Here is a 27500-nt window from a genome sequence, read left to right as displayed (position 1 = left end):
GATGGGAGACCGCCTGGGAATACCAGGTGCAGTAGGCTTTTGCGGCCAGCAGAGACTGCTCACGCCAAGCACTCTCCACACCAGAGGCAGGCCAACCTTTTGCTGCTCTCTGCGTCCTCGCCATTCCTCCCAACACTTGCCTGCGGGCTCAACTCAGGCAGGCGGCTTGGTCGGGCCATTCAGCTGCTGCAGCTTTGCCGGGCCTTTGCAACGCAGCACGGTTGTGTGCCTTGGCGTGCTGCACTTTGATGGGCACGCCAGCTGGCCCGTGTGGCCGCAAGCCAGTGTGTCGGCAGGACGTTCTCTCTCCTAGCCTGAAGGCGCCGCATGAATGCAAGTTGTGGCATTGGGGCTGGTGTGGAAAGCGAAGGAAGAGAGAGCTGGCTTGCATTGCCTGCCTGACCCTTGTGCTGGCTGTGCTGAGAGAAGTGCGCAGCGTTGCAATGTGGAAAGGCAGCAGCGTGCAGGCGGCAGGCTGGTGTGAGGTAGGCGGGGCTTGCAGTTTTCCTTGAGGAGGTGGAGAAGAAAAAAGAGAGCTCGGTGGGGATGGCATGAAGGGGAGCGAGTATCAGGCATATAGGCTAGAATTAGCAGGAGAAGGAGAGAAAGAGGAGGAGAAGTAGAAGTAGAAGTAGAAAAAGAGAGAGAAAAAATTGAAAACAACCGGAAAGAAGAAGTGGCGAGGGTGCTAGGGTGGCCAGCTTGAATAGGCGAGAAGACGGTGCTGCAGATGCCTACGGCCATACTAGTCTGAAAACGCCCGATCTCGTCTGATCTCGGAAGCTAAGCAGACTCAGGCCTGGTTAGTACTTGGATGGGAGACCGCCTGGGAATACCAGGTGCAGTAGGCTTTTGCGGCCAGCAGAGACTGCTCACGCCAAGCACTCTCCACACCAGAGGCAGGCCAACCTTTTGCTGCTCTCTGCGTCCTCGCCATTCCTCCCAACACTTGCCTGCGGGCTCAACTCAGGCAGGCGGCTTGGTCGGGCCATTCAGCTGCTGCAGCTTTGCCGGGCCTTTGCAACGCAGCACGGTTGGGTGCCTTGGCGTGCTGCACTTTGATGGGCACGCCAGCTGGCCCGTGTGGCCGCAAGCCAGTGTGTCGGCAGGACGTTCTCTCTCCTAGCCTGAAGGCGCCGCATGAATGCAAGTTGTGGCATTGGGGCTGGTGTGGAAAGCGAAGGAAGAGAGAGCTGGCTTGCATTGCCTGCCTGACCCTTGTGCTGGCTGTGCTGAGAGAAGTGCGCAGCGTTGCAATGTGGAAAGGCAGCAGCGTGCAGGCGGCAGGCTGGTGTGAGGTAGGCGGGGCTTGCAGTTTTCCTTGAGGAGGTGGAGAAGAAAAAAGAGAGCTCGGTGGGGATGGCATGAAGGGGAGCGAGTATCAGGCATATAGGCTAGAATTAGCAGGAGAAGGAGGGAAAGAGGAGGAGAAGTAGAAGTAGAAGTAGAAAAAGAGAGAGAAAAAATTGAAAACAACCGGAAAGAAGAAGTGGCGAGGGTGCTAGGGTGGCCAACTTGAATAGGCGAGAAGACGGTGCTGCAGATGCCTACGGCCATACTAGTCTGAAAACGTCTGATCTCGGAAACTAAGCAGACTCAGGCCTGGTTAGTACTTGGATGGGAGACCGCCTGGGAATACCAGGTGCAGTAGGCTTTTGCGGCCAGCAGAGACTGCTCACGCCAAGCACTCTCCACACCAGAGGCAGGCCAACCTTTTGCTGCTCTCTGCGTCCTCGCCATTCCTCCCAACACTAGCCTGCGGGCTCAACTCAGGCAGGCGGCTTGGTCGGGCCATTCAGCTGCTGCAGCTTTGCCGGGCCTTTGCAACGCAGCACGGTTGTGTGCCTTGGCGTGCTGCACTTTGATGGGCACGCCAGCTGGCCCGTGTGGCCGCAAGCCAGTGTGTCGGCAGGACGTTCTCTCTCCTAGCCTGAAGGCGCCGCATGAATGCAAGTTGTGGCATTGGGGCTGGTGTGGAAAGCGAAGGAAGAGAGAGCTGGCTTGCATTGCCTGCCTGACCCTTGTGCTGGCTGTGCTGAGAGAAGTGCGCAGCGTTGCAATGTGGAAAGGCAGCAGCGTGCAGGCGGCAGGCTGGTGTGAGGTGGGCGGGGCTTGCAGTTTTCCTTGGGGAGGTGGAGAAGAAAAAAGAGAGCTAGGTGGGGACGGCATGAAGGGGAGCGAGTATCAGGCATATAGGCTAGAATTAGCAGGAGAAGGAGAGAAAGAGGAGGAGAAGTAGAAGTAGAAGTAGAAAAAGAGAGAGAAAAAATTGAAAACAACCGGAAAGAAGAAGTGGCGAGGGTGCTAGGGTGGCCAACTTGAATAGGCGAGAAGACGGTGCTGCCGATGCCTACGGCCATACTAGTCTGAAAACGCCCGATCTCGTCTGATCTCGGAAGCTAAGCAGACTCAGGCCTGGTTAGTACTTGGATGGGAGACCGCCTGGGAATACCAGGTGCAGTAGGCTTTTGCGGCCAGCAGAGACTGCTCACGCCAAGCACTCTCCACACCAGAGGCAGGCCAACCTTTTGCTGCTCTCTGCGTCCTCGCCATTCCTCCCAACACTTGCCTGCGGGCTCAACTCAGGCAGGCGGCTTGGTCGGGCCATTCAGCTGCTGCAGCTTTGCCGGGCCTTTGCAACGCAGCACGGTTGGGTGCCTTGGCGTGCTGCACTTTGATGGGCCCGCCAGCTGGCCCGTGTGGCCGCAAGCCAGTGTGTCGGCAGGACGTTCTCCTAGCCTGAAGGCGCCGCATGAATGCAAGTTGTGGCATTGGGGCTGGTGTGGAAAGCGAAGGAAGAGAGAGCTGGCTTGCATTGCCTGCCTGACCCTTGTGCTGGCTGTGCTGAGAGAAGTGCGCAGCGTTGCAATGTGGAAAGGCAGCAGCGTGCAGGCGGCAGGCTGGTGTGAGGTGGGCGGGGCTTGCAGTTTTCCTTGGGGAGGTGGAGAAGAAAAAAGAGAGCTAGGTGGGGACGGCATGAAGGGGAGCGAGTATCAGGCATATAGGCTAGAATTAGCAGGAGAAGGAGAGAAAGAGGAGGAGAAGTAGAAGTAGAAGTAGAAAAAGAGAGAGAAAAAATTGAAAACAACCGGAAAGAAGAAGTGGCGAGGGTGCTAGGGTGGCCAGCTTGAATAGGCGAGAAGACGGTGCTGCAGATGCCTACGGCCATACTAGTCTGAAAACGCCCGATCTCGTCTGATCTCGGAAGCTAAGCAGACTCAGGCCTGGTTAGTACTTGGATGGGAGACCGCCTGGGAATACCAGGTGCAGTAGGCTTTTGCGGCCAGCAGTGACTGCTCACGCCAAGCACTCTCCACACCAGAGGCAGGCCAACCTTTTGCTGCTCTCTGCGTCCTCGCCATTCCTCCCAACACTTGCCTGCGGGCTCAACTCAGGCAGGCGGCTTGGTCGGGCCATTCAGCTGCTGCAGCTTTGCCGGGCCTTTGCAACGCAGCACGGTTGTGTGCCTTGGCGTGCTGCACTTTGATGGGCACGCCAGCTGGCCCGTGTGGCCGCAAGCCAGTGTGTCGGCAGGACGTTCTCTCTCCTAGCCTGAAGGCGCCGCATGAATGCAAGTTGTGGCATTGGGGCTGGTGTGGAAAGCGAAGGAAGAGAGAGCTGGCTTGCATTGCCTGCCTGACCCTTGTGCTGGCTGTGCTGAGAGAAGTGCGCAGCGTTGCAATGTGGAAAGGCAGCAGCGTGCAGGCGGCAGGCTGGTGTGAGGTAGGCGGGGCTTGCAGTTTTCCTTGAGGAGGTGGAGAAGAAAAAAGAGAGCTCGGTGGGGATGGCATGAAGGGGAGCGAGTATCAGGCATATAGGCTAGAATTAGCAGGAGAAGGAGGGAAAGAGGAGGAGAAGTAGAAGTAGAAGTAGAAAAAGAGAGAGAAAAAATTGAAAACAACCGGAAAGAAGAAGTGGCGAGGGTGCTAGGGTGGCCAGCTTGAATAGGCGAGAAGACGGTGCTGCAGATGCCTACGGCCATACTAGTCTGAAAACGTCTGATCTCGGAAGCTAAGCAGACTCAGGCCTGGTTAGTACTTGGATGGGAGACCGCCTGGGAATACCAGGTGCAGTAGGCTTTTGCGGCCAGCAGAGACTGCTCACGCCAAGCACTCTCCACACCAGAGGCAGGCCAACCTTTTGCTGCTCTCTGCGTCCTCGCCATTCCTCCCAACACTTGCCTGCGGGCTCAACTCAGGCAGGCGGCTTGGTCGGGCCATTCAGCTGCTGCAGCTTTGCCGGGCCTTTGCAACGCAGCACGGTTGGGTGCCTTGGCGTGCTGCACTTTGATGGGCCCGCCAGCTGGCCCGTGTGGCCGCAAGCCAGTGTGTCGGCAGGACGTTCTCCTAGCCTGAAGGCGCCGCATGAATGCAAGTTGTGGCATTGGGGCTGGTGTGGAAAGCGAAGGAAGAGAGAGCTGGCTTGCATTGCCTGCCTGACCCTTGTGCTGGCTGTGCTGAGAGAAGTGCGCAGCGTTGCAATGTGGAAAGGCAGCAGCGTGCAGGCGGCAGGCTGGTGTGAGGTGGGCGGGGCTTGCAGTTTTCCTTGGGGAGGTGGAGAAGAAAAAAGAGAGCTAGGTGGGGACGGCATGAAGGGGAGCGAGTATCAGGCATATAGGCTAGAATTAGCAGGAGAAGGAGAGAAAGAGGAGGAGAAGTAGAAGTAGAAGTAGAAAAAAAGAGAGAAAAAATTGAAAACAACCGGAAAGAAGAAGTGGCGAGGGTGCTAGGGTGGCCAGCTTGAATAGGCGAGAAGACGGTGCTGCAGATGCCTACGGCCATACTAGTCTGAAAACGCCCGATCTCGTCTGATCTCGGAAGCTAAGCAGACTCAGGCCTGGTTAGTACTTGGATGGGAGACCGCCTGGGAATACCAGGTGCAGTAGGCTTTTGCGGCCAGCAGTGACTGCTCACGCCAAGCACTCTCCACACCAGAGGCAGGCCAACCTTTTGCTGCTCTCTGCGTCCTCGCCATTCCTCCCAACACTTGCCTGCGGGCTCAACTCAGGCAGGCGGCTTGGTCGGGCCATTCAGCTGCTGCAGCTTTGCCGGGCCTTTGCAACGCAGCACGGTTGGGTGCCTTGGCGTGCTGCACTTTGATGGGCCCGCCAGCTGGCCCGTGTGGCCGCAAGCCAGTGTGTCGGCAGGACGTTCTCCTAGCCTGAAGGCGCCGCATGAATGCAAGTTGTGGCATTGGGGCTGGTGTGGAAAGCGAAGGAAGAGAGAGCTGGCTTGCATTGCCTGCCTGACCCTTGTGCTGGCTGTGCTGAGAGAAGTGCGCAGCGTTGCAATGTGGAAAGGCAGCAGCGTGCAGGCGGCAGGCTGGTGTGAGGTGGGCGGGGCTTGCAGTTTTCCTTGGGGAGGTGGAGAAGAAAAAAGAGAGCTAGGTGGGGACGGCATGAAGGGGAGCGAGTATCAGGCATATAGGCTAGAATTAGCAGGAGAAGGAGAGAAAGAGGAGGAGAAGTAGAAGTAGAAGTAGAAAAAGAGAGAGAAAAAATTGAAAACAACCGGAAAGAAGAAGTGGCGAGGGTGCTAGGGTGGCCAGCTTGAATAGGCGAGAAGACGGTGCTGCAGATGCCTACGGCCATACTAGTCTGAAAACGCCCGATCTCGTCTGATCTCGGAAGCTAAGCAGACTCAGGCCTGGTTAGTACTTGGATGGGAGACCGCCTGGCAATACCAGGTGCAGTAGGCTTTTGCGGCCAGCAGTGACTGCTCACGCCAAGCACTCTCCACACCAGAGGCAGGCCAACCTTTTGCTGCTCTCTGCGTCCTCGCCATTCCTCCCAACACTTGCCTGCGGGCTCAACTCAGGCAGGCGGCTTGGTCGGGCCATTCAGCTGCTGCAGCTTTGCCGGGCCTTTGCAACGCAGCACGGTTGTGTGCCTTGGCGTGCTGCACTTTGATGGGCACGCCAGCTGGCCCGTGTGGCCGCAAGCCAGTGTGTCGGCAGGACGTTCTCTCTCCTAGCCTGAAGGCGCCGCATGAATGCAAGTTGTGGCATTGGGGCTGGTGTGGAAAGCGAAGGAAGAGAGAGCTGGCTTGCATTGCCTGCCTGACCCTTGTGCTGGCTGTGCTGAGAGAAGTGCGCAGCGTTGCAATGTGGAAAGGCAGCAGCGTGCAGGCGGCAGGCTGGTGTGAGGTAGGCGGGGCTTGCAGTTTTCCTTGAGGAGGTGGAGAAGAAAAAAGAGAGCTCGGTGGGGATGGCATGAAGGGGAGCGAGTATCAGGCATATAGGCTAGAATTAGCAGGAGAAGGAGAGAAAGAGGAGGAGAAGTAGAAGTAGAAGTAGAAAAAGAGAGAGAAAAAATTGAAAACAACCGGAAAGAAGAAGTGGCGAGGGTGCTAGGGTGGCCAGCTTGAATAGGCGAGAAGACGGTGCTGCAGATGCCTACGGCCATACTAGTCTGAAAACGCCCGATCTCGTCTGATCTCGGAAGCTAAGCAGACTCAGGCCTGGTTAGTACTTGGATGGGAGACCGCCTGGGAATACCAGGTGCAGTAGGCTTTTGCGGCCAGCAGAGACTGCTCACGCCAAGCACTCTCCACACCAGAGGCAGGCCAACCTTTTGCTGCTCTCTGCGTCCTCGCCATTCCTCCCAACACTTGCCTGCGGGCTCAACTCAGGCAGGCGGCTTGGTCGGGCCATTCAGCTGCTGCAGCTTTGCCGGGCCTTTGCAACGCAGCACGGTTGGGTGCCTTGGCGTGCTGCACTTTGATGGGCCCGCCAGCTGGCCCGTGTGGCCGCAAGCCAGTGTGTCGGCAGGACGTTCTCCTAGCCTGAAGGCGCCGCATGAATGCAAGTTGTGGCATTGGGGCTGGTGTGGAAAGCGAAGGAAGAGAGAGCTGGCTTGCATTGCCTGCCTGACCCTTGTGCTGGCTGTGCTGAGAGAAGTGCGCAGCGTTGCAATGTGGAAAGGCAGCAGCGTGCAGGCTACAGGCTGGTGTGAGGTGGGCGGGGCTTGCAGTTTTCCTTGGGGAGGTGGAGAAGAAAAAAGAGAGCTAGGTGGGGACGGCATGAAGGGGAGCGAGTATCAGGCATATAGGCTAGAATTAGCAGGAGAAGGAGGGAAAGAGGAGGAGAAGTAGAAGTAGAAGTAGAAAAAGAGAGAGAAAAAATTGAAAACAACCGGAAAGAAGAAGTGGTGAGGGTGCTAGGGTGGCCAGCTTGAATAGGCGAGAAGACGGTGCTGCAGATGCCTACGGCCATACTAGTCTGAAAACGCCCGATCTCGTCTGATCTCGGAAGCTAAGCAGACTCAGGCCTGGTTAGTACTTGGATGGGAGACCGCCTGGGAATACCAGGTGCAGTAGGCTTTTGCGGCCAGCAGTGACTGCTCACGCCAAGCACTCTCCACACCAGAGGCAGGCCAACCTTTTGCTGCTCTCTGCGTCCTCGCCATTCCTCCCAACACTTGCCTGCGGGCTCAACTCAGGCAGGCGGCTTGGTCGGGCCATTCAGCTGCTGCAGCTTTGCCGGGCCTTTGCAACGCAGCACGGTTGTGTGCCTTGGCGTGCTGCACTTTGATGGGCACGCCAGCTGGCCCGTGTGGCCGCAAGCCAGTGTGTCGGCAGGACGTTCTCTCTCCTAGCCTGAAGGCGCCGCATGAATGCAAGTTGTGGCATTGGGGCTGGTGTGGAAAGCGAAGGAAGAGAGAGCTGGCTTGCATTGCCTGCCTGACCCTTGTGCTGGCTGTGCTGAGAGAAGTGCGCAGCGTTGCAATGTGGAAAGGCAGCAGCGTGCAGGCGGCAGGCTGGTGTGAGGTAGGCGGGGCTTGCAGTTTTCCTTGAGGAGGTGGAGAAGAAAAAAGAGAGCTCGGTGGGGATGGCATGAAGGGGAGCGAGTATCAGGCATATAGGCTAGAATTAGCAGGAGAAGGAGGGAAAGAGGAGGAGAAGTAGAAGTAGAAGTAGAAAAAGAGAGAGAAAAAATTGAAAACAACCTGAAAGAAGAAGTGGCGAGGGTGCTAGGGTGGCCAGCTTGAATAGGCGAGAAGACGGTGCTGCAGATGCCTACGGCCATACTAGTCTGAAAACGTCTGATCTCGGAAGCTAAGCAGACTCAGGCCTGGTTAGTACTTGGATGGGAGACCGCCTGGGAATACCAGGTGCAGTAGGCTTTTGCGGCCAGCAGAGACTGCTCACGCCAAGCACTCTCCACACCAGAGGCAGGCCAACCTTTTGCTGCTCTCTGCGTCCTCGCCATTCCTCCCAACACTTGCCTGCGGGCTCAACTCAGGCAGGCGGCTTGGTCGGGCCATTCAGCTGCTGCAGCTTTGCCGGGCCTTTGCAACGCAGCACGGTTGGGTGCCTTGGCGTGCTGCACTTTGATGGGCCCGCCAGCTGGCCCGTGTGGCCGCAAGCCAGTGTGTCGGCAGGACGTTCTCCTAGCCTGAAGGCGCCGCATGAATGCAAGTTGTGGCATTGGGGCTGGTGTGGAAAGCGAAGGAAGAGAGAGCTGGCTTGCATTGCCTGCCTGACCCTTGTGCTGGCTGTGCTGAGAGAAGTGCGCAGCGTTGCAATGTGGAAAGGCAGCAGCGTGCAGGCGGCAGGCTGGTGTGAGGTGGGCGGGGCTTGCAGTTTTCCTTGGGGAGGTGGAGAAGAAAAAAGAGAGCTAGGTGGGGACGGCATGAAGGGGAGCGAGTATCAGGCATATAGGCTAGAATTAGCAGGAGAAGGAGAGAAAGAGGAGGAGAAGTAGAAGTAGAAGTAGAAAAAGAGAGAGAAAAAATTGAAAACAACCGGAAAGAAGAAGTGGCGAGGGTGCTAGGGTGGCCAGCTTGAATAGGCGAGAAGACGGTGCTGCAGATGCCTACGGCCATACTAGTCTGAAAACGCCCGATCTCGTCTGATCTCGGAAGCTAAGCAGACTCAGGCCTGGTTAGTACTTGGATGGGAGACCGCCTGGGAATACCAGGTGCAGTAGGCTTTTGCGGCCAGCAGTGACTGCTCACGCCAAGCACTCTCCACACCAGAGGCAGGCCAACCTTTTGCTGCTCTCTGCGTCCTCGCCATTCCTCCCAACACTTGCCTGCGGGCTCAACTCAGGCAGGCGGCTTGGTCGGGCCATTCAGCTGCTGCAGCTTTGCCGGGCCTTTGCAACGCAGCACGGTTGTGTGCCTTGGCGTGCTGCACTTTGATGGGCACGCCAGCTGGCCCGTGTGGCCGCAAGCCAGTGTGTCGGCAGGACGTTCTCTCTCCTAGCCTGAAGGCGCCGCATGAATGCAAGTTGTGGCATTGGGGCTGGTGTGGAAAGCGAAGGAAGAGAGAGCTGGCTTGCATTGCCTGCCTCACCCTTGTGCTGGCTGTGCTGAGAGAAGTGCGCAGCGTTGCAATGTGGAAAGGCAGCAGCGTGCAGGCGGCAGGCTGGTGTGAGGTAGGCGGGGCTTGCAGTTTTCCTTGAGGAGGTGGAGAAGAAAAAAGAGAGCTCGGTGGGGATGGCATGAAGGGGAGCGAGTATCAGGCATATAGGCTAGAATTAGCAGGAGAAGGAGAGAAAGAGGAGGAGAAGTAGAAGTAGAAGTAGAAAAAGAGAGAGAAAAAATTGAAAACAACCGGAAAGAAGAAGTGGCGAGGGTGCTAGGGTGGCCAGCTTGAATAGGCGAGAAGACGGTGCTGCAGATGCCTACGGCCATACTAGTCTGAAAACGCCCGATCTCGTCTGATCTCGGAAGCTAAGCAGACTCAGGCCTGGTTAGTACTTGGATGGGAGACCGCCTGGGAATACCAGGTGCAGTAGGCTTTTGCGGCCAGCAGAGACTGCTCACGCCAAGCACTCTCCACACCAGAGGCAGGCCAACCTTTTGCTGCTCTCTGCGTCCTCGCCATTCCTCCCAACACTTGCCTGCGGGCTCAACTCAGGCAGGCGGCTTGGTCGGGCCATTCAGCTGCTGCAGCTTTGCCGGGCCTTTGCAACGCAGCACGGTTGGGTGCCTTGGCGTGCTGCACTTTGATGGGCACGCCAGCTGGCCCGTGTGGCCGCAAGCCAGTGTGTCGGCAGGACGTTCTCTCTCCTAGCCTGAAGGCGCCGCATGAATGCAAGTTGTGGCATTGGGGCTGGTGTGGAAAGCGAAGGAAGAGAGAGCTGGCTTGCATTGCCTGCCTGACCCTTGTGCTGGCTGTGCTGAGAGAAGTGCGCAGCGTTGCAATGTGGAAAGGCAGCAGCGTGCAGGCGGCAGGCTGGTGTGAGGTAGGCGGGGCTTGCAGTTTTCCTTGAGGAGGTGGAGAAGAAAAAAGAGAGCTCGGTGGGGATGGCATGAAGGGGAGCGAGTATCAGGCATATAGGCTAGAATTAGCAGGAGAAGGAGGGAAAGAGGAGGAGAAGTAGAAGTAGAAGTAGAAAAAGAGAGAGAAAAAATTGAAAACAACCGGAAAGAAGAAGTGGCGAGGGTGCTAGGGTGGCCAACTTGAATAGGCGAGAAGACGGTGCTGCAGATGCCTACGGCCATACTAGTCTGAAAACGTCTGATCTCGGAAACTAAGCAGACTCAGGCCTGGTTAGTACTTGGATGGGAGACCGCCTGGGAATACCAGGTGCAGTAGGCTTTTGCGGCCAGCAGAGACTGCTCACGCCAAGCACTCTCCACACCAGAGGCAGGCCAACCTTTTGCTGCTCTCTGCGTCCTCGCCATTCCTCCCAACACTAGCCTGCGGGCTCAACTCAGGCAGGCGGCTTGGTCGGGCCATTCAGCTGCTGCAGCTTTGCCGGGCCTTTGCAACGCAGCACGGTTGTGTGCCTTGGCGTGCTGCACTTTGATGGGCACGCCAGCTGGCCCGTGTGGCCGCAAGCCAGTGTGTCGGCAGGACGTTCTCTCTCCTAGCCTGAAGGCGCCGCATGAATGCAAGTTGTGGCATTGGGGCTGGTGTGGAAAGCGAAGGAAGAGAGAGCTGGCTTGCATTGCCTGCCTGATCCTTGTGCTGGCTGTGCTGAGAGAAGTGCGCAGCGTTGCAATGTGGAAAGGCAGCAGCGTGCAGGCGGCAGGCTGGTGTGAGGTGGGCGGGGCTTGCAGTTTTCCTTGGGGAGGTGGAGAAGAAAAAAGAGAGCTAGGTGGGGACGGCATGAAGGGGAGCGAGTATCAGGCATATAGGCTAGAATTAGCAGGAGAAGGAGAGAAAGAGGAGGAGAAGTAGAAGTAGAAGTAGAAAAAGAGAGAGAAAAAATTGAAAACAACCGGAAAGAAGAAGTGGCGAGGGTGCTAGGGTGGCCAACTTGAATAGGCGAGAAGACGGTGCTGCCGATGCCTACGGCCATACTAGTCTGAAAACGCCCGATCTCGTCTGATCTCGGAAGCTAAGCAGACTCAGGCCTGGTTAGTACTTGGATGGGAGACCGCCTGGGAATACCAGGTGCAGTAGGCTTTTGCGGCCAGCAGAGACTGCTCACGCCAAGCACTCTCCACACCAGAGGCAGGCCAACCTTTTGCTGCTCTCTGCGTCCTCGCCATTCCTCCCAACACTTGCCTGCGGGCTCAACTCAGGCAGGCGGCTTGGTCGGGCCATTCAGCTGCTGCAGCTTTGCCGGGCCTTTGCAACGCAGCACGGTTGTGTGCCTTGGCGTGCTGCACTTTGATGGGCACGCCAGCTGGCCCGTGTGGCCGCAAGCCAGTGTGTCGGCAGGACGTTCTCTCTCCTAGCCTGAAGGCGCCGCATGAATGCAAGTTGTGGCATTGGGGCTGGTGTGGAAAGCGAAGGAAGAGAGAGCTGGCTTGCATTGCCTGCCTGACCCTTGTGCTGGCTGTGCTGAGAGAAGTGCGCAGCGTTGCAATGTGGAAAGGCAGCAGCGTGCAGGCGGCAGGCTGGTGTGAGGTGGGCGGGGCTTGCAGTTTTCCTTGGGGAGGTGGAGAAGAAAAAAGAGAGCTAGGTGGGGACGGCATGAAGGGGAGCGAGTATCAGGCATATAGGCTAGAATTAGCAGGAGAAGGAGAGAAAGAGGAGGAGAAGTAGAAGTAGAAGTAGAAAAAGAGAGAGAAAAAATTGAAAACAACCGGAAAGAAGAAGTGGCGAGGGTGCTAGGGTGGCCAACTTGAATAGGCGAGAAGACGGTGCTGCAGATGCCTACGGCCATACTAGTCTGAAAACGCCCGATCTCGTCTGATCTCGGAAGCTAAGCAGACTCAGGCCTGGTTAGTACTTGGATGGGAGACCGCCTGGGAATACCAGGTGCAGTAGGCTTTTGCGGCCAGCAGAGACTGCTCACGCCAAGCACTCTCCACACCAGAGGCAGGCCAACCTTTTGCTGCTCTCTGCGTCCTCGCCATTCCTCCCAACACTTGCCTGCGGGCTCAACTCAGGCAGGCGGCTTGGTCGGGCCATTCAGCTGCTGCAGCTTTGCCGGGCCTTTGCAACGCAGCACGGTTGGGTGCCTTGGCGTGCTGCACTTTGATGGGCCCGCCAGCTGGCCCGTGTGGCCGCAAGCCAGTGTGTCGGCAGGACGTTCTCCTAGCCTGAAGGCGCCGCATGAATGCAAGTTGTGGCATTGGGGCTGGTGTGGAAAGCGAAGGAAGAGAGAGCTGGCTTGCATTGCCTGCCTGACCCTTGTGCTGGCTGTGCTGAGAGAAGTGCGCAGCGTTGCAATGTGGAAAGGCAGCAGCGTGCAGGCGGCAGGCTGGTGTGAGGTAGGCGGGGCTTGCAGTTTTCCTTGAGGAGGTGGAGAAGAAAAAAGAGAGCTCGGTGGGGATGGCATGAAGGGGAGCGAGTATCAGGCATATAGGCTAGAATTAGCAGGAGAAGGAGAGAAAGAGGAGGAGAAGTAGAAGTAGAAGTAGAAAAAGAGAGAGAAAAAATTGAAAACAACCGGAAAGAAGAAGTGGCGAGGGTGCTAGGGTGGCCAGCTTGAATAGGCGAGAAGACGGTGCTGCAGATGCCTACGGCCATACTAGTCTGAAAACGCCCGATCTCGTCTGATCTCGGAAGCTAAGCAGACTCAGGCCTGGTTAGTACTTGGATGGGAGACCGCCTGGGAATACCAGGTGCAGTAGGCTTTTGCGGCCAGCAGAGACTGCTCACGCCAAGCACTCTCCACACCAGAGGCAGGCCAACCTTTTGCTGCTCTCTGCGTCCTCGCCATTCCTCCCAACACTTGCCTGCGGGCTCAACTCAGGCAGGCGGCTTGGTCGGGCCATTCAGCTGCTGCAGCTTTGCCGGGCCTTTGCAACGCAGCACGGTTGTGTGCCTTGGCGTGCTGCACTTTGATGGGCACGCCAGCTGGCCCGTGTGGCCGCAAGCCAGTGTGTCGGCAGGACGTTCTCTCTCCTAGCCTGAAGGCGCCGCATGAATGCAAGTTGTGGCATTGGGGCTGGTGTGGAAAGCGAAGGAAGAGAGAGCTGGCTTGCATTGCCTGCCTGACCCTTGTGCTGGCTGTGCTGAGAGAAGTGCGCAGCGTTGCAATGTGGAAAGGCAGCAGCGTGCAGGCGGCAGGCTGGTGTGAGGTAGGCGGGGCTTGCAGTTTTCCTTGAGGAGGTGGAGAAGAAAAAAGAGAGCTCGGTGGGGATGGCATGAAGGGGAGCGAGTATCAGGCATATAGGCTAGAATTAGCAGGAGAAGGAGGGAAAGAGGAGGAGAAGTAGAAGTAGAAGTAGAAAAAGAGAGAGAAAAAATTGAAAACAACCGGAAAGAAGAAGTGGCGAGGGTGCTAGGGTGGCCAGCTTGAATAGGCGAGAAGACGGTGCTGCAGATGCCTACGGCCATACTAGTCTGAAAACGTCTGATCTCGGAAGCTAAGCAGACTCAGGCCTGGTTAGTACTTGGATGGGAGACCGCCTGGGAATACCAGGTGCAGTAGGCTTTTGCGGCCAGCAGAGACTGCTCACGCCAAGCACTCTCCACACCAGAGGCAGGCCAACCTTTTGCTGCTCTCTGCGTCCTCGCCATTCCTCCCAACACTTGCCTGCGGGCTCAACTCAGGCAGGCGGCTTGGTCGGGCCATTCAGCTGCTGCAGCTTTGCCGGGCCTTTGCAACGCAGCACGGTTGGGTGCCTTGGCGTGCTGCACTTTGATGGGCCCGCCAGCTGGCCCGTGTGGCCGCAAGCCAGTGTGTCGGCAGGACGTTCTGTCTCCTAGCCTGAAGGCGCCGCATGAATGCAAGTTGTGGCATTGGGGCTGGTGTGGAAAGCGAAGGAAGAGAGAGCTGGCTTGCATTGCCTGCCTGACCCTTGTGCTGGCTGTGCTGAGAGAAGTGCGCAGCGTTGCAATGTGGAAAGGCAGCAGCGTGCAGGCGGCAGGCTGGTGTGAGGTGGGCGGGGCTTGCAGTTTTCCTTGGGGAGGTGGAGAAGAAAAAAGAGAGCTAGGTGGGGACGGCATGAAGGGGAGCGAGTATCAGGCATATAGGCTAGAATTAGCAGGAGAAGGAGAGAAAGAGGAGGAGAAGTAGAAGTAGAAGTAGAAAAAGAGAGAGAAAAAATTGAAAACAACCGGAAAGAAGAAGTGGCGAGGGTGCTATGGTGGCCAGCTTGAATAGGCGAGAAGACGGTGCTGCAGATGCCTACGGCCATACTAGTCTGAAAACGCCCGATCTCGTCTGATCTCGGAAGCTAAGCAGACTCAGGCCTGGTTAGTACTTGGATGGGAGACCGCCTGGGAATACCAGGTGCAGTAGGCTTTTGCGGCCAGCAGTGACTGCTCACGCCAAGCACTCTCCACACCAGAGGCAGGTCAACCTTTTGCTCCTCTCTGCGTCCTCGCCATTCCTCCCAACACTTGCCTGCGGGCTCAACTCAGGCAGGCGGCTTGGTCGGGCCATTCAGCTGCTGCAGCTTTGCCGGGCCTTTGCAACGCAGCACGGTTGTGTGCCTTGGCGTGCTGCACTTTGATGGGCACGCCAGCTGGCCCGTGTGGCCGCAAGCCAGTGTGTCGGCAGGACGTTCTCTCTCCTAGCCTGAAGGCGCCGCATGAATGCAAGTTGTGGCATTGGGGCTGGTGTGGAAAGCGAAGGAAGAGAGAGCTGGCTTGCATTGCCTGCCTGACCCTTGTGCTGGCTGTGCTGAGAGAAGTGCGCAGCGTTGCAATGTGGAAAGGCAGCAGCGTGCAGGCGGCAGGCTGGTGTGAGGTAGGCGGGGCTTGCAGTTTTCCTTGAGGAGGTGGAGAAGAAAAAAGAGAGTTCGGTGGGGATGGCATGAAGGGGAGCGAGTATCAGGCATATAGGCTAGAATTAGCAGGAGAAGGAGAGAAAGAGGAGGAGAAGTAGAAGTAGAAGTAGAAAAAGAGAGAGAAAAAATTGAAAACAACCGGAAAGAAGAAGTGGCGAGGGTGCTAGGGTGGCCAGCTTGAATAGGCGAGAAGACGGTGCTGCAGATGCCTACGGCCATACTAGTCTGAAAACGCCCGATCTCGTCTGATCTCGGAAGCTAAGCAGACTCAGGCCTGGTTAGTACTTGGATGGGAGACCGCCTGGGAATACCAGGTGCAGTAGGCTTTTGCGGCCAGCAGAGACTGCTCACGCCAAGCACTCTCCACACCAGAGGCAGGCCAACCTTTTGCTGCTCTCTGCGTCCTCGCCATTCCTCCCAACACTTGCCTGCGGGCTCAACTCAGGCAGGCGGCTTGGTCGGGCCATTCAGCTGCTGCAGCTTTGCCGGGCCTTTGCAACGCAGCACGGTTGGGTGCCTTGGCGTGCTGCACTTTGATGGGCACGCCAGCTGGCCCGTGTGGCCGCAAGCCAGTGTGTCGGCAGGACGTTCTCTCTCCTAGCCTGAAGGCGCCGCATGAATGCAAGTTGTGGCATTGGGGCTGGTGTGGAAAGCGAAGGAAGAGAGAGCTGGCTTGCATTGCCTGCCTGACCCTTGTGCTGGCTGTGCTGAGAGAAGTGCGCAGCGTTGCAATGTGGAAAGGCAGCAGCGTGCAGGCGGCAGGCTGGTGTGAGGTAGGCGGGGCTTGCAGTTTTCCTTGAGGAGGTGGAGAAGAAAAAAGAGAGCTCGGTGGGGATGGCATGAAGGGGAGCGAGTATCAGGCATATAGGCTAGAATTAGCAGGAGAAGGAGGGAAAGAGGAGGAGAAGTAGAAGTAGAAGTAGAAAAAGAGAGAGAAAAAATTGAAAACAACCGGAAAGAAGAAGTGGCGAGGGTGCTAGGGTGGCCAACTTGAATAGGCGAGAAGACGGTGCTGCAGATGCCTACGGCCATACTAGTCTGAAAACGTCTGATCTCGGAAACTAAGCAGACTCAGGCCTGGTTAGTACTTGGATGGGAGACCGCCTGGGAATACCAGGTGCAGTAGGCTTTTGAGGCCAGCAGAGACTGCTCACGCCAAGCACTCTCCACACCAGAGGCAGGCCAACCTTTTGCTGCTCTCTGCGTCCTCGCCATTCCTCCCAACACTAGCCTGCGGGCTCAACTCAGGCAGGCGGCTTGGTCGGGCCATTCAGCTGCTGCAGCTTTGCCGGGCCTTTGCAACGCAGCACGGTTGTGTGCCTTGGCGTGCTGCACTTTGATGGGCACGCCAGCTGGCCCGTGTGGCCGCAAGCCAGTGTGTCGGCAGGACGTTCTCTCTCCTAGCCTGAAGGCGCCGCATGAATGCAAGTTGTGGCATTGGGGCTGGTGTGGAAAGCGAAGGAAGAGAGAGCTGGCTTGCATTGCCTGCCTGATCCTTGTGCTGGCTGTGCTGAGAGAAGTGCGCAGCGTTGCAATGTGGAAAGGCAGCAGCGTGCAGGCGGCAGGCTGGTGTGAGGTGGGCGGGGCTTGCAGTTTTCCTTGGGGAGGTGGAGAAGAAAAAAGAGAGCTAGGTGGGGACGGCATGAAGGGGAGCGAGTATCAGGCATATAGGCTAGAATTAGCAGGAGAAGGAGAGAAAGAGGAGGAGAAGTAGAAGTAGAAGTAGAAAAAGAGAGAGAAAAAATTGAAAACAACCGGAAAGAAGAAGTGGCGAGGGTGCTAGGGTGGCCAACTTGAATAGGCGAGAAGACGGTGCTGCCGATGCCTACGGCCATACTAGTCTGAAAACGCCCGATCTCGTCTGATCTCGGAAGCTAAGCAGACTCAGGCCTGGTTAGTACTTGGATGGGAGACCGCCTGGGAATACCAGGTGCAGTAGGCTTTTGCGGCCAGCAGAGACTGCTCACGCCAAGCACTCTCCACACCAGAGGCAGGCCAACCTTTTGCTGCTCTCTGCGTCCTCGCCATTCCTCCCAACACTTGCCTGCGGGCTCAACTCAGGCAGGCGGCTTGGTCGGGCCATTCAGCTGCTGCAGCTTTGCCGGGCCTTTGCAACGCAGCACGGTTGGGTGCCTTGGCGTGCTGCACTTTGATGGGCCCGCCAGCTGGCCCGTGTGGCCGCAAGCCAGTGTGTCGGCAGGACGTTCTCCTAGCCTGAAGGCGCCGCATGAATGCAAGTTGTGGCATTGGGGCTGGTGTGGAAAGCGAAGGAAGAGAGAGCTGGCTTGCATTGCCTGCCTGACCCTTGTGCTGGCTGTGCTGAGAGAAGTGCGCAGCGTTGCAATGTGGAAAGGCAGCAGCGTGCAGGCGGCAGGCTGGTGTGAGGTGGGCGGGGCTTGCAGTTTTCCTTGGGGAGGTGGAGAAGAAAAAAGAGAGCTAGGTGGGGACGGCATGAAGGGGAGCGAGTATCAGGCATATAGGCTAGAATTAGCAGGAGAAGGAGAGAAAGAGGAGGAGAAGTAGAAGTAGAAGTAGAAAAAGAGAGAGAAAAAATTGAAAACAACCGGAAAGAAGAAGTGGCGAGGGTGCTAGGGTGGCCAGCTTGAATAGGCGAGAAGACGGTGCTGCAGATGCCTACGGCCATACTAGTCTGAAAACGCCTGATCTCGGAAGCTAAGCAGACTCAGGCCTGGTTAGTACTTGGATGGGAGACCGCCTGGGAATACCAGGTGCAGTAGGCTTTTGCGGCCAGCAGTGACTGCTCACGCCAAGCACTCTCCACACCAGAGGCAGGCCAACCTTTTGCTGCTCTCTGCGTCCTCGCCATTCCTCCCAACACTTGCCTGCGGGCTCAACTCAGGCAGGCGGCTTGGTCGGGCCATTCAGCTGCTGCAGCTTTGCCGGGCCTTTGCAACGCAGCACGGTTGTGTGCCTTGGCGTGCTGCACTTTGATGGGCACGCCAGCTGGCCCGTGTGGCCGCAAGCCAGTGTGTCGGCAGGACGTTCTCTCTCCTAGCCTGAAGGCGCCGCATGAATGCAAGTTGTGGCATTGGGGCTGGTGTGGAAAGCGAAGGAAGAGAGAGCTGGCTTGCATTGCCTGCCTGACCCTTGTGCTGGCTGTGCTGAGAGAAGTGCGCAGCGTTGCAATGTGGAAAGGCAGCAGCGTGCAGGCGGCAGGCTGGTGTGAGGTAGGCGGGGCTTGCAGTTTTCCTTGAGGAGGTGGAGAAGAAAAAAGAGAGCTCGGTGGGGATGGCATGAAGGGGAGCGAGTATCAGGCATATAGGCTAGAATTAGCAGGAGAAGGAGAGAAAGAGGAGGAGAAGTAGAAGTAGAAGTAGAAAAAGAGAGAGAAAAAATTGAAAACAACCGGAAAGAAGAAGTGGCGAGGGTGCTAGGGTGGCCAGCTTGAATAGGCGAGAAGACGGTGCTGCAGATGCCTACGGCCATACTAGTCTGAAAACGCCCGATCTCGTCTGATCTCGGAAGCTAAGCAGACTCAGGCCTGGTTAGTACTTGGATGGGAGACCGCCTGGGAATACCAGGTGCAGTAGGCTTTTGCGGCCAGCAGAGACTGCTCACGCCAAGCACTCTCCACACCAGAGGCAGGCCAACCTTTTGCTGCTCTCTGCGTCCTCGCCATTCCTCCCAACACTTGCCTGCGGGCTCAACTCAGGCAGGCGGCTTGGTCGGGCCATTCAGCTGCTGCAGCTTTGCCGGGCCTTTGCAACGCAGCACGGTTGGGTGCCTTGGCGTGCTGCACTTTGATGGGCCCGCCAGCTGGCCCGTGTGGCCGCAAGCCAGTGTGTCGGCAGGACGTTCTCCTAGCCTGAAGGCGCCGCATGAATGCAAGTTGTGGCATTGGGGCTGGTGTGGAAAGCGAAGGAAGAGAGAGCTGGCTTGCATTGCCTGCCTGACCCTTGTGCTGGCTGTGCTGAGAGAAGTGCGCAGCGTTGCAATGTGGAAAGGCAGCAGCGTGCAGGCTACAGGCTGGTGTGAGGTGGGCGGGGCTTGCAGTTTTCCTTGGGGAGGTGGAGAAGAAAAAAGAGAGCTAGGTGGGGACGGCATGAAGGGGAGCGAGTATCAGGCATATAGGCTAGAATTAGCAGGAGAAGGAGAGAAAGAGGAGGAGAAGTAGAAGTAGAAGTAGAAAAAGAGAGAGAAAAAATTGAAAACAACCGGAAAGAAGAAGTGGTGAGGGTGCTAGGGTGGCCAGCTTGAATAGGCGAGAAGACGGTGCTGCAGATGCCTACGGCCATACTAGTCTGAAAACGCCCGATCTCGTCTGATCTCGGAAGCTAAGCAGACTCAGGCCTGGTTAGTACTTGGATGGGAGACCGCCTGGGAATACCAGGTGCAGTAGGCTTTTGCGGCCAGCAGTGACTGCTCACGCCAAGCACTCTCCACACCAGAGGCAGGCCAACCTTTTGCTGCTCTCTGCGTCCTCGCCATTCCTCCCAACACTTGCCTGCGGGCTCAACTCAGGCAGGCGGCTTGGTCGGGCCATTCAGCTGCTGCAGCTTTGCCGGGCCTTTGCAACGCAGCACGGTTGTGTGCCTTGGCGTGCTGCACTTTGATGGGCACGCCAGCTGGCCCGTGTGGCCGCAAGCCAGTGTGTCGGCAGGACGTTCTCTCTCCTAGCCTGAAGGCGCCGCATGAATGCAAGTTGTGGCATTGGGGCTGGTGTGGAAAGCGAAGGAAGAGAGAGCTGGCTTGCATTGCCTGCCTGACCCTTGTGCTGGCTGTGCTGAGAGAAGTGCGCAGCGTTGCAATGTGGAAAGGCAGCAGCGTGCAGGCGGCAGGCTGGTGTGAGGTAGGCGGGGCTTGCAGTTTTCCTTGAGGAGGTGGAGAAGAAAAAAGAGAGCTCGGTGGGGATGGCATGAAGGGGAGCGAGTATCAGGCATATAGGCTAGAATTAGCAGGAGAAGGAGGGAAAGAGGAGGAGAAGTAGAAGTAGAAGTAGAAAAAGAGAGAGAAAAAATTGAAAACAACCGGAAAGAAGAAGTGGCGAGGGTGCTAGGGTGGCCAGCTTGAATAGGCGAGAAGACGGTGCTGCAGATGCCTACGGCCATACTAGTCTGAAAACGTCTGATCTCGGAAGCTAAGCAGACTCAGGCCTGGTTAGTACTTGGATGGGAGACCGCCTGGGAATACCAGGTGCAGTAGGCTTTTGCGGCCAGCAGAGACTGCTCACGCCAAGCACTCTCCACACCAGAGGCAGGCCAACCTTTTGCTGCTCTCTGCGTCCTCGCCATTCCTCCCAACACTTGCCTGCGGGCTCAACTCAGGCAGGCGGCTTGGTCGGGCCATTCAGCTGCTGCAGCTTTGCCGGGCCTTTGCAACGCAGCACGGTTGGGTGCCTTGGCGTGCTGCACTTTGATGGGCCCGCCAGCTGGCCCGTGTGGCCGCAAGCCAGTGTGTCGGCAGGACGTTCTCCTAGCCTGAAGGCGCCGCATGAATGCAAGTTGTGGCATTGGGGCTGGTGTGGAAAGCGAAGGAAGAGAGAGCTGGCTTGCATTGCCTGCCTGACCCTTGTGCTGGCTGTGCTGAGAGAAGTGCGCAGCGTTGCAATGTGGAAAGGCAGCAGCGTGCAGGCGGCAGGCTGGTGTGAGGTGGGCGGGGCTTGCAGTTTTCCTTGGGGAGGTGGAGAAGAAAAAAGAGAGCTAGGTGGGGACGGCATGAAGGGGAGCGAGTATCAGGCATATAGGCTAGAATTAGCAGGAGAAGGAGAGAAAGAGGAGGAGAAGTAGAAGTAGAAGTAGAAAAAGAGAGAGAAAAAATTGAAAACAACCGGAAAGAAGAAGTGGTGAGGGTGCTAGGGTGGCCAGCTTGAATAGGCGAGAAGACGGTGCTGCAGATGCCTACGGCCATACTAGTCTGAAAACGCCCGATCTCGTCTGATCTCGGAAGCTAAGCAGACTCAGGCCTGGTTAGTACTTGGATGGGAGACCGCCTGGGAATACCAGGTGCAGTAGGCTTTTGCGGCCAGCAGTGACTGCTCACGCCAAGCACTCTCCACACCAGAGGCAGGCCAACCTTTTGCTGCTCTCTGCGTCCTCGCCATTCCTCCCAACACTTGCCTGCGGGCTCAACTCAGGCAGGCGGCTTGGTCGGGCCATTCAGCTGCTGCAGCTTTGCCGGGCCTTTGCAACGCAGCACGGTTGTGTGCCTTGGCGTGCTGCACTTTGATGGGCACGCCAGCTGGCCCGTGTGGCCGCAAGCCAGTGTGTCGGCAGGACGTTCTCTCTCCTAGCCTGAAGGCGCCGCATGAATGCAAGTTGTGGCATTGGGGCTGGTGTGGAAAGCGAAGGAAGAGAGAGCTGGCTTGCATTGCCTGCCTGACCCTTGTGCTGGCTGTGCTGAGAGAAGTGCGCAGCGTTGCAATGTGGAAAGGCAGCAGCGTGCAGGCGGCAGGCTGGTGTGAGGTAGGCGGGGCTTGCAGTTTTCCTTGAGGAGGTGGAGAAGAAAAAAGAGAGCTCGGTGGGGATGGCATGAAGGGGAGCGAGTATCAGGCATATAGGCTAGAATTAGCAGGAGAAGGAGAGAAAGAGGAGGAGAAGTAGAAGTAGAAGTAGAAAAAGAGAGAGAAAAAATTGAAAACAACCGGAAAGAAGAAGTGGCGAGGGTGCTAGGGTGGCCAGCTTGAATAGGCGAGAAGACGGTGCTGCAGATGCCTATGGCCATACTAGTCTGAAAACGCCCGATCTTGTCTGATCTCGGAAGCTAAGCAGACTCAGGCCTGGTTAGTACTTGGATGGGAGACCGCCTGGGAATACCAGGTGCAGTAGGCTTTTGCGGCCAGCAGAGACTGCTCACGCCAAGCACTCTCCACACCAGAGGCAGGCCAACCTTTTGCTGCTCTCTGCGTCCTCGCCATTCCTCCCAACACTTGCCTGCGGGCTCAACTCAGGCAGGCGGCTTGGTCGGGCCATTCAGCTGCTGCAGCTTTGCCGGGCCTTTGCAACGCAGCACGGTTGGGTGCCTTGGCGTGCTGCACTTTGATGGGCCCGCCAGCTGGCCCGTGTGGCCGCAAGCCAGTGTGTCGGCAGGACGTTCTCCTAGCCTGAAGGCGCCGCATGAATGCAAGTTGTGGCATTGGGGCTGGTGTGGAAAGCGAAGGAAGAGAGAGCTGGCTTGCATTGCCTGCCTGACCCTTGTGCTGGCTGTGCTGAGAGAAGTGCGCAGCGTTGCAATGTGGAAAGGCAGCAGCGTGCAGGCGGCAGGCTGGTGTGAGGTGGGCGGGGCTTGCAGTTTTCCTTGGGGAGGTGGAGAAGAAAAAAGAGAGCTAGGTGGGGACGGCATGAAGGGGAGCGAGTATCAGGCATATAGGCTAGAATTAGCAGGAGAAGGAGAGAAAGAGGAGGAGAAGTAGAAGTAGAAGTAGAAAAAGAGAGAGAAAAAATTGAAAACAACCGGAAAGAAGAAGTGGCGAGGGTGCTAGGGTGGCCAGCTTGAATAGGCGAGAAGACGGTGCTGCAGATGCCTACGGCCATACTAGTCTGAAAACGCCCGATCTCGTCTGATCTCGGAAGCTAAGCAGACTCAGGCCTGGTTAGTACTTGGATGGGAGACCGCCTGGGAATACCAGGTGCAGTAGGCTTTTGCGGCCAGCAGTGACTGCTCACGCCAAGCACTCTCCACACCAGAGGCAGGCCAACCTTTTGCTGCTCTCTGCGTCCTCGCCATTCCTCCCAACACTTGCCTGCGGGCTCAACTCAGGCAGGCGGCTTGGTCGGGCCATTCAGCTGCTGCAGCTTTGCCGGGCCTTTGCAACGCAGCACGGTTGTGTGCCTTGGCGTGCTGCACTTTGATGGGCACGCCAGCTGGCCCGTGTGGCCGCAAGCCAGTGTGTCGGCAGGACGTTCTCTCTCCTAGCCTGAAGGCGCCGCATGAATGCAAGTTGTGGCATTGGGGCTGGTGTGGAAAGCGAAGGAAGAGAGAGCTGGCTTGCATTGCCTGCCTGACCCTTGTGCTGGCTGTGCTGAGAGAAGTGCGCAGCGTTGCAATGTGGAAAGGCAGCAGCGTGCAGGCGGCAGGCTGGTGTGAGGTAGGCGGGGCTTGCAGTTTTCCTTGAGGAGGTGGAGAAGAAAAAAGAGAGCTCGGTGGGGATGGCATGAAGGGGAGCGAGTATCAGGCATATAGGCTAGAATTAGCAGGAGAAGGAGGGAAAGAGGAGGAGAAGTAGAAGTAGAAGTAGAAAAAGAGAGAGAAAAAATTGAAAACAACCGGAAAGAAGAAGTGGCGAGGGTGCTAGGGTGGCCAGCTTGAATAGGCGAGAAGACGGTGCTGCAGATGCCTACGGCCATACTAGTCTGAAAACGTCTGATCTCGGAAGCTAAGCAGACTCAGGCCTGGTTAGTACTTGGATGGGAGACCGCCTGGGAATACCAGGTGCAGTAGGCTTTTGCGGCCAGCAGAGACTGCTCACGCCAAGCACTCTCCACACCAGAGGCAGGCCAACCTTTTGCTGCTCTCTGCGTCCTCGCCATTCCTCCCAACACTTGCCTGCGGGCTCAACTCAGGCAGGCGGCTTGGTCGGGCCATTCAGCTGCTGCAGCTTTGCCGGGCCTTTGCAACGCAGCACGGTTGGGTGCCTTGGCGTGCTGCACTTTGATGGGCCCGCCAGCTGGCCCGTGTGGCCGCAAGCCAGTGTGTCGGCAGGACGTTCTCCTAGCCTGAAGGCGCCGCATGAATGCAAGTTGTGGCATTGGGGCTGGTGTGGAAAGCGAAGGAAGAGAGAGCTGGCTTGCATTGCCTGCCTGACCCTTGTGCTGGCTGTGCTGAGAGAAGTGCGCAGCGTTGCAATGTGGAAAGGCAGCAGCGTGCAGGCGGCAGGCTGGTGTGAGGTGGGCGGGGCTTGCAGTTTTCCTTGGGGAGGTGGAGAAGAAAAAAGAGAGCTAGGTGGGGACGGCATGAAGGGGAGCGAGTATCAGGCATATAGGCTAGAATTAGCAGGAGAAGGAGAGAAAGAGGAGGAGAAGTAGAAGTAGAAGTAGAAAAAGAGAGAGAAAAAATTGAAAACAACCGGAAAGAAGAAGTGGCGAGGGTGCTAGGGTGGCCAGCTTGAATAGGCGAGAAGACGGTGCTGCAGATGCCTACGGCCATACTAGTCTGAAAACGCCCGATCTCGTCTGATCTCGGAAGCTAAGCAGACTCAGGCCTGGTTAGTACTTGGATGGGAGACCGCCTGGGAATACCAGGTGCAGTAGGCTTTTGCGGCCAGCAGTGACTGCTCACGCCAAGCACTCTCCACACCAGAGGCAGGCCAACCTTTTGCTGCTCTCTGCGTCCTCGCCATTCCTCCCAACACTTGCCTGCGGGCTCAACTCAGGCAGGCGGCTTGGTCGGGCCATTCAGCTGCTGCAGCTTTGCCGGGCCTTTGCAACGCAGCACGGTTGTGTGCCTTGGCGTGCTGCACTTTGATGGGCACGCCAGCTGGCCCGTGTGGCCGCAAGCCAGTGTGTCGGCAGGACGTTCTCTCTCCTAGCCTGAAGGCGCCGCATGAATGCAAGTTGTGGCATTGGGGCTGGTGTGGAAAGCGAAGGAAGAGAGAGCTGGCTTGCATTGCCTGCCTGACCCTTGTGCTGGCTGTGCTGAGAGAAGTGCGCAGCGTTGCAATGTGGAAAGGCAGCAGCGTGCAGGCGGCAGGCTGGTGTGAGGTAGGCGGGGCTTGCAGTTTTCCTTGAGGAGGTGGAGAAGAAAAAAGAGAGCTCGGTGGGGATGGCATGAAGGGGAGCGAGTATCAGGCATATAGGCTAGAATTAGCAGGAGAAGGAGAGAAAGAGGAGGAGAAGTAGAAGTAGAAGTAGAAAAAGAGAGAGAAAAAATTGAAAACAACCGGAAAGAAGAAGTGGCGAGGGTGCTAGGGTGGCCAGCTTGAATAGGCGAGAAGACGGTGCTGCAGATGCCTACGGCCATACTAGTCTGAAAACGTCTGATCTCGGAAGCTAAGCAGACTCAGGCCTGGTTAGTACTTGGATGGGAGACCGCCTGGGAATACCAGGTGCAGTAGGCTTTTGCGGCCAGCAGAGACTGCTCACGCCAAGCACTCTCCACACCAGAGGCAGGCCAACCTTTTGCTGCTCTCTGCGTCCTCGCCATTCCTCCCAACACTTGCCTGCGGGCTCAACTCAGGCAGGCGGCTTGGTCGGGCCATTCAGCTGCTGCAGCTTTGCCGGGCCTTTGCAACGCAGCACGGTTGGGTGCCTTGGCGTGCTGCACTTTGATGGGCCCGCCAGCTGGCCCGTGTGGCCGCAAGCCAGTGTGTCGGCAGGACGTTCTCCTAGCCTGAAGGCGCCGCATGAATGCAAGTTGTGGCATTGGGGCTGGTGTGGAAAGCGAAGGAAGAGAGAGCTGGCTTGCATTGCCTGCCTGACCCTTGTGCTGGCTGTGCTGAGAGAAGTGCGCAGCGTTGCAATGTGGAAAGGCAGCAGCGTGCAGGCGGCAGGCTGGTGTGAGGTGGGCGGGGCTTGCAGTTTTCCTTGGGGAGGTGGAGAAGAAAAAAGAGAGCTAGGTGGGGACGGCATGAAGGGGAGCGAGTATCAGGCATATAGGCTAGAATTAGCAGGAGAAGGAGAGAAAGAGGAGGAGAAGTAGAAGTAGAAGTAGAAAAAGAGAGAGAAAAAATTGAAAACAACCGGAAAGAAGAAGTGGCGAGGGTGCTAGGGTGGCCAGCTTGAATAGGCGAGAAGACGGTGCTGCAGATGCCTACGGCCATACTAGTCTGAAAACGCCCGATCTCGTCTGATCTCGGAAGCTAAGCAGACTCAGGCCTGGTTAGTACTTGGATGGGAGACCGCCTGGGAATACCAGGTGCAGTAGGCTTTTGCGACCAGCAGTGACTGCTCACGCCAAGCACTCTCCACACCAGAGGCAGGCCAACCTTTTGCTGCTCTCTGCGTCCTCGCCATTCCTCCCAACACTTGCCTGCGGGCTCAACTCAGGCAGGCGGCTTGGTCGGGCCATTCAGCTGCTGCAGCTTTGCCGGGCCTTTGCAACGCAGCACGGTTGTGTGCCTTGGCGTGCTGCACTTTGATGGGCACGCCAGCTGGCCCGTGTGGCCGCAAGCCAGTGTGTCGGCAGGACGTTCTCTCTCCTAGCCTGAAGGCGCCGCATGAATGCAAGTTGTGGCATTGGGGCTGGTGTGGAAAGCGAAGGAAGAGAGAGCTGGCTTGCATTGCCTGCCTGACCCTTGTGCTGGCTGTGCTGAGAGAAGTGCGCAGCGTTGCAATGTGGAAAGGCAGCAGCGTGCAGGCGGCAGGCTGGTGTGAGGTAGGCGGGGCTTGCAGTTTTCCTTGAGGAGGTGGAGAAGAAAAAAGAGAGCTCGGTGGGGATGGCATGAAGGGGAGCGAGTATCAGGCATATAGGCTAGAATTAGCAGGAGAAGGAGAGAAAGAGGAGGAGAAGTAGAAGTAGAAGTAGAAAAAGAGAGAGAAAAAATTGAAAACAACCGGAAAGAAGAAGTGGCGAGGGTGCTAGGGTGGCCAGCTTGAATAGGCGAGAAGACGGTGCTGCAAATGCCTACGGCCATACTAGTCTGAAAACGCCCGATCTCGTCTGATCTCGGAAGCTAAGCAGACTCAGGCCTGGTTAGTACTTGGATGGGAGACCGCCTGGGAATACCAGGTGCAGTAGGCTTTTGCGGCCAGCAGAGACTGCTCACGCCAAGCACTCTCCACACCAGAGGCAGGCCAACCTTTTGCTGCTCTCTGCGTCCTCGCCATTCCTCCCAACACTTGCCTGCGGGCTCAACTCAGGCAGGCGGCTTGGTCGGGCCATTCAGCTGCTGCAGCTTTGCCGGGCCTTTGCAACGCAGCACGGTTGGGTGCCTTGGCGTGCTGCACTTTGATGGGCCCGCCAGCTGGCCCGTGTGGCCGCAAGCCAGTGTGTCGGCAGGACGTTCTCCTAGCCTGAAGGCGCCGCATGAATGCAAGTTGTGGCATTGGGGCTGGTGTGGAAAGCGAAGGAAGAGAGAGCTGGCTTGCATTGCCTGCCTGACCCTTGTGCTGGCTGTGCTGAGAGAAGTGCGCAGCGTTGCAATGTGGAAAGGCAGCAGCGTGCAGGCGGCAGGCTGGTGTGAGGTGGGCGGGGCTTGCAGTTTTCCTTGGGGAGGTGGAGAAGAAAAAAGAGAGCTAGGTGGGGACGGCATGAAGGGGAGCGAGTATCAGGCATATAGGCTAGAATTAGCAGGAGAAGGAGAGAAAGAGGAGGAGAAGTAGAAGTAGAAGTAGAAAAAGAGAGAGAAAAAATTGAAAACAACCGGAAAGAAGAAGTGGCGAGGGTGCTAGGGTGGCCAGCTTGAATAGGCGAGAAGACGGTGCTGCAGATGCCTACGGCCATACTAGTCTGAAAACGCCCGATCTCGTCTGATCTCGGAAGCTAAGCAGACTCAGGCCTGGTTAGTACTTGGATGGGAGAC

At 57.1% G+C, this 27500-nt stretch overlaps 25 non-coding genes and 10 pseudogenes across 25 annotated transcripts in view; all 35 read left to right on the top strand.

The window, feature by feature from the left end:
• Positions 1 to 38, top strand: part of LOC140411915 (5S ribosomal RNA) — a 119-nt gene extending 81 nt beyond the window's left edge. Inside the window, exon 1 of the ribosomal RNA XR_011941125.1 lies at positions 1 to 38. This exon is cut by the window's left edge and continues 81 nt beyond it. This is a non-coding gene — a ribosomal RNA (5S ribosomal RNA).
• Positions 39 to 732: 694 nt separating this feature from the next.
• On the top strand, positions 733 to 851 carry LOC140411914 (5S ribosomal RNA). Its single transcript, XR_011941124.1, has one exon. It is a non-coding gene; the product is annotated as a 5S ribosomal RNA (ribosomal RNA).
• Positions 852 to 1545: 694 nt separating this feature from the next.
• LOC140415679 (5S ribosomal RNA) lies at positions 1546 to 1654 on the top strand (annotated as a pseudogene).
• Positions 1655 to 2348: 694 nt separating this feature from the next.
• On the top strand, positions 2349 to 2467 carry LOC140411913 (5S ribosomal RNA). Its single transcript, XR_011941123.1, has one exon. It is a non-coding gene; the product is annotated as a 5S ribosomal RNA (ribosomal RNA).
• Positions 2468 to 3157: 690 nt separating this feature from the next.
• LOC140411912 (5S ribosomal RNA) lies at positions 3158 to 3276 on the top strand. The gene has a single exon (XR_011941122.1). It is a non-coding gene; the product is annotated as a 5S ribosomal RNA (ribosomal RNA).
• Positions 3277 to 3970: 694 nt separating this feature from the next.
• On the top strand, positions 3971 to 4079 carry LOC140415629 (5S ribosomal RNA; annotated as a pseudogene).
• A 690-nt stretch (positions 4080 to 4769) lies between these two features.
• Positions 4770 to 4888, top strand: LOC140411911 (5S ribosomal RNA). Its single transcript, XR_011941121.1, has one exon. It is a non-coding gene; the product is annotated as a 5S ribosomal RNA (ribosomal RNA).
• A 690-nt stretch (positions 4889 to 5578) lies between these two features.
• Positions 5579 to 5697, top strand: LOC140414850 (5S ribosomal RNA). Its single transcript, XR_011943978.1, has one exon. It is a non-coding gene; the product is annotated as a 5S ribosomal RNA (ribosomal RNA).
• A 694-nt stretch (positions 5698 to 6391) lies between these two features.
• LOC140411910 (5S ribosomal RNA) lies at positions 6392 to 6510 on the top strand. Its single transcript, XR_011941120.1, has one exon. It is a non-coding gene; the product is annotated as a 5S ribosomal RNA (ribosomal RNA).
• A 690-nt stretch (positions 6511 to 7200) lies between these two features.
• Positions 7201 to 7319, top strand: LOC140411909 (5S ribosomal RNA). The gene has a single exon (XR_011941119.1). It is a non-coding gene; the product is annotated as a 5S ribosomal RNA (ribosomal RNA).
• A 694-nt stretch (positions 7320 to 8013) lies between these two features.
• LOC140415628 (5S ribosomal RNA) lies at positions 8014 to 8122 on the top strand (annotated as a pseudogene).
• A 690-nt stretch (positions 8123 to 8812) lies between these two features.
• On the top strand, positions 8813 to 8931 carry LOC140411908 (5S ribosomal RNA). Its single transcript, XR_011941118.1, has one exon. It is a non-coding gene; the product is annotated as a 5S ribosomal RNA (ribosomal RNA).
• Positions 8932 to 9625: 694 nt separating this feature from the next.
• On the top strand, positions 9626 to 9744 carry LOC140411906 (5S ribosomal RNA). Its single transcript, XR_011941117.1, has one exon. It is a non-coding gene; the product is annotated as a 5S ribosomal RNA (ribosomal RNA).
• A 694-nt stretch (positions 9745 to 10438) lies between these two features.
• Positions 10439 to 10547, top strand: LOC140415677 (5S ribosomal RNA; annotated as a pseudogene).
• A 694-nt stretch (positions 10548 to 11241) lies between these two features.
• LOC140411905 (5S ribosomal RNA) lies at positions 11242 to 11360 on the top strand. Its single transcript, XR_011941116.1, has one exon. It is a non-coding gene; the product is annotated as a 5S ribosomal RNA (ribosomal RNA).
• A 694-nt stretch (positions 11361 to 12054) lies between these two features.
• On the top strand, positions 12055 to 12173 carry LOC140411903 (5S ribosomal RNA). Its single transcript, XR_011941114.1, has one exon. It is a non-coding gene; the product is annotated as a 5S ribosomal RNA (ribosomal RNA).
• A 690-nt stretch (positions 12174 to 12863) lies between these two features.
• Positions 12864 to 12982, top strand: LOC140411902 (5S ribosomal RNA). The gene has a single exon (XR_011941113.1). It is a non-coding gene; the product is annotated as a 5S ribosomal RNA (ribosomal RNA).
• Positions 12983 to 13676: 694 nt separating this feature from the next.
• On the top strand, positions 13677 to 13785 carry LOC140415627 (5S ribosomal RNA; annotated as a pseudogene).
• Positions 13786 to 14479: 694 nt separating this feature from the next.
• LOC140411901 (5S ribosomal RNA) lies at positions 14480 to 14598 on the top strand. Its single transcript, XR_011941112.1, has one exon. It is a non-coding gene; the product is annotated as a 5S ribosomal RNA (ribosomal RNA).
• Positions 14599 to 15292: 694 nt separating this feature from the next.
• LOC140411900 (5S ribosomal RNA) lies at positions 15293 to 15411 on the top strand. Its single transcript, XR_011941111.1, has one exon. It is a non-coding gene; the product is annotated as a 5S ribosomal RNA (ribosomal RNA).
• Positions 15412 to 16105: 694 nt separating this feature from the next.
• On the top strand, positions 16106 to 16214 carry LOC140415676 (5S ribosomal RNA; annotated as a pseudogene).
• A 694-nt stretch (positions 16215 to 16908) lies between these two features.
• LOC140411899 (5S ribosomal RNA) lies at positions 16909 to 17027 on the top strand. Its single transcript, XR_011941110.1, has one exon. It is a non-coding gene; the product is annotated as a 5S ribosomal RNA (ribosomal RNA).
• A 690-nt stretch (positions 17028 to 17717) lies between these two features.
• LOC140415566 (5S ribosomal RNA) lies at positions 17718 to 17826 on the top strand (annotated as a pseudogene).
• A 694-nt stretch (positions 17827 to 18520) lies between these two features.
• LOC140411898 (5S ribosomal RNA) lies at positions 18521 to 18639 on the top strand. The gene has a single exon (XR_011941109.1). It is a non-coding gene; the product is annotated as a 5S ribosomal RNA (ribosomal RNA).
• Positions 18640 to 19329: 690 nt separating this feature from the next.
• Positions 19330 to 19448, top strand: LOC140411897 (5S ribosomal RNA). Its single transcript, XR_011941108.1, has one exon. It is a non-coding gene; the product is annotated as a 5S ribosomal RNA (ribosomal RNA).
• Positions 19449 to 20142: 694 nt separating this feature from the next.
• LOC140415626 (5S ribosomal RNA) lies at positions 20143 to 20251 on the top strand (annotated as a pseudogene).
• Positions 20252 to 20941: 690 nt separating this feature from the next.
• LOC140411896 (5S ribosomal RNA) lies at positions 20942 to 21060 on the top strand. Its single transcript, XR_011941107.1, has one exon. It is a non-coding gene; the product is annotated as a 5S ribosomal RNA (ribosomal RNA).
• A 694-nt stretch (positions 21061 to 21754) lies between these two features.
• LOC140414647 (5S ribosomal RNA) lies at positions 21755 to 21873 on the top strand. The gene has a single exon (XR_011943783.1). It is a non-coding gene; the product is annotated as a 5S ribosomal RNA (ribosomal RNA).
• Positions 21874 to 22563: 690 nt separating this feature from the next.
• LOC140411895 (5S ribosomal RNA) lies at positions 22564 to 22682 on the top strand. Its single transcript, XR_011941106.1, has one exon. It is a non-coding gene; the product is annotated as a 5S ribosomal RNA (ribosomal RNA).
• A 694-nt stretch (positions 22683 to 23376) lies between these two features.
• Positions 23377 to 23485, top strand: LOC140415625 (5S ribosomal RNA; annotated as a pseudogene).
• A 690-nt stretch (positions 23486 to 24175) lies between these two features.
• LOC140411894 (5S ribosomal RNA) lies at positions 24176 to 24294 on the top strand. Its single transcript, XR_011941105.1, has one exon. It is a non-coding gene; the product is annotated as a 5S ribosomal RNA (ribosomal RNA).
• Positions 24295 to 24988: 694 nt separating this feature from the next.
• On the top strand, positions 24989 to 25097 carry LOC140415624 (5S ribosomal RNA; annotated as a pseudogene).
• Positions 25098 to 25787: 690 nt separating this feature from the next.
• LOC140411892 (5S ribosomal RNA) lies at positions 25788 to 25906 on the top strand. Its single transcript, XR_011941103.1, has one exon. It is a non-coding gene; the product is annotated as a 5S ribosomal RNA (ribosomal RNA).
• A 694-nt stretch (positions 25907 to 26600) lies between these two features.
• On the top strand, positions 26601 to 26719 carry LOC140411891 (5S ribosomal RNA). Its single transcript, XR_011941102.1, has one exon. It is a non-coding gene; the product is annotated as a 5S ribosomal RNA (ribosomal RNA).
• A 690-nt stretch (positions 26720 to 27409) lies between these two features.
• Positions 27410 to 27500, top strand: part of LOC140414849 (5S ribosomal RNA) — a 119-nt gene continuing 28 nt past the window's right edge. The window contains exon 1 of the ribosomal RNA XR_011943977.1: positions 27410 to 27500. This exon is cut by the window's right edge and continues 28 nt beyond it. This is a non-coding gene — a ribosomal RNA (5S ribosomal RNA).

This window comes from Scyliorhinus torazame, chromosome 4, assembly GCF_047496885.1.
Source record: "Scyliorhinus torazame isolate Kashiwa2021f chromosome 4, sScyTor2.1, whole genome shotgun sequence".
In the NCBI taxonomy this organism is placed as follows: domain Eukaryota; kingdom Metazoa; phylum Chordata; class Chondrichthyes; order Carcharhiniformes; family Scyliorhinidae; genus Scyliorhinus; species Scyliorhinus torazame.
This window is presented reverse-complemented; position numbering and strand designations above follow the sequence as displayed.